The sequence below is a fragment of the Leiobunum rupestre genome, chromosome 8 (assembly GCF_980474605.1).
Source record: "Leiobunum rupestre chromosome 8, qqLeiRupe1.1.hap1, whole genome shotgun sequence".
In the NCBI taxonomy this organism is placed as follows: Eukaryota; Metazoa; Arthropoda; class Arachnida; order Opiliones; family Sclerosomatidae; genus Leiobunum; species Leiobunum rupestre.
Window position 1 is genome coordinate 45,888,831 of NC_143391.1, and position 2,234 is coordinate 45,891,064.

Here is a 2,234-nt window from a genome sequence, read left to right on the forward strand (position 1 = left end):
GGAAGCAACAAAAGTAGTCTAACAAAAGTCATCTCCCTCTAGAAATAAATACATTGTTGATTTCATAAAAAGGTTATTTATGTAATGTTGAAACATAAGATAACATATTTTAGATAATTATGTCTAAAATGGTTTGGAACAAATCATTTCAGTTAAACAACTATTGCTTTTTTTCATGAACTCATATTCTACTGAAAGTTGACCTTTTTTTAACCGAACCAATTTTATTCTTTACTTTTAAATTCTGCTCTGGAAATGCCACATATTTCAAAACCGTCAAAAGTGATTTTACTTTTCGAAATTTTAAACATTGCTCTGGGATGAATACACCAAAACAATTCAGAATTCTACATTATGTAGGTTTTCCAAAAATAGATGGATTGAGCAAATATGTATAAATGTACAGGGTGTTACGGATAAGTAGGTCATAAATTTGAGGGCGTGTCCTTTGGGTCCTAATGAGTCAAAAATGACGCATGAATATGGGTCCTAAAATGCTTTGTTTCATAGATTTAGGTCGACAAAAAGCAGGCCCTAAAACAACGAAATAGCCAGTGAAGTTTGGTATGCTCTCTTGAGTCCAATTGTTTTCATTTATTGTTCATTGGATTTTTAACATTGAAGTGATAAACACAATAGCCAGAAGTTCATTATTGAACTAGCAGAAGTGTGCTAAATGCTACGTTCCATTATTAAAAGAGTCGAGTTTAATCGACACTGTTAAACATGGTCAGAAATTTTTGAAATAAACAACTTTTACGAGGCACCTGCCAATTCAAAGTATTTTTTTCGATGGATGCTGGAATAGTACTTCTAATTTTGGAAAGCGCACAAGAGCGAATTACGAGTGTTAAGGAAACTGTTGAAGATACGGAATGGTACTGATGCAGTTTGATTTGCGTAAAGCCTGACCATTTAGCCTAGGCAGAAGAAAAAAAATTACACTAACCATACCACACCGAACGTTTTTGCCTAAGCTGTATTAAAATTAAATGATACCTAACATCTAGTTGTGTAGAAACGGAGGCAGCCATTTTAAACAATTTTGGCATAAAACTTCATTTAAGTGTTTTTAATCCATTGTAAGACTTATGACACTTAATACTCAAGTCTATTAATGACATCTGGTATGGTAATTATCGTTTCACCATTAAATAACGAATTCTTACTAAATGTAAGCAACTGTAAGCATTTTCACGTATTCAACACCAACAAGTACCATTCCGTTTCCTTAACACTCAGATTTCACTAGTGTCCGCTTTCCAAAATAAGAAACACTATCCCAGCATCAGACCGGGGAAAATACTTTGAATTGTCATTCGCCTCGTGCAAGTTGCATATTTCCCGATGGGGCTCCCGCAAGTCGATTCGTGGGCCCCTAAATGAATTACACGTAGGTTATAGCCTGTTTCGCCTACCCCTTACGCCTATCCTGATTTAGCAAATTTTTTCTTATTTAATAATGATCGTTTGGCATTTGGTATTGTGTTTATCGCTTTACAGTTTAAAAACAAATGCATAATACATGGCTATTTCGTTGTTTTGGGGACTGGTTTTTGTGGGTCTTATACTCTGAAACCAAGCATTCTAGACCCAGGTTCATAAGATATTTTTGACTCATTAGAACCCAAAGAACACGTCCTAAATTTTATGACATACTTAATTGTAACACCTGGTGTATATGTATTTGTGTATATAGTTTAATATTCGAAAAAAATTGCATATTTAAAAAAATATTCAGCTTAAAACTGATAAATGGACACACAAAAAATTTGTATACCCCGTACCGGGGATTACAGAAACGTTTTTTCTTTGTAAATCAACACATCGATTTTGCTTTGTAAGTTGAAGTGCAAAATCCTTAAATTTCAAGATCGTAAATGGCCATTGACTATCGCCACCTATTAGTTTAGAGTATATTTTGATTCACTAATTTTTAATTCACGTACCTCAAATTTCAAAATGTTTTTTTTCAAAACCTTTTTATTATTTTCTAGGTACAAAGTTTGATTCAAATCAAATCAGGTTTTTCCGAAAATATACTAGCTTGTCACGACACGTGTTACGTGTATCATTTCATGTGCCAGATGAAAAGCTGATTTTCGAGCTACCCCTATACGTTAATAATATTTTAACAGAAGCTCCATCTTCTACCAGAAACAATAATTATGTTATTTACTCATGCCCGTTTCTAAAAATCTTAAATGAAATATAGCCTAAACGCATTCTTTATG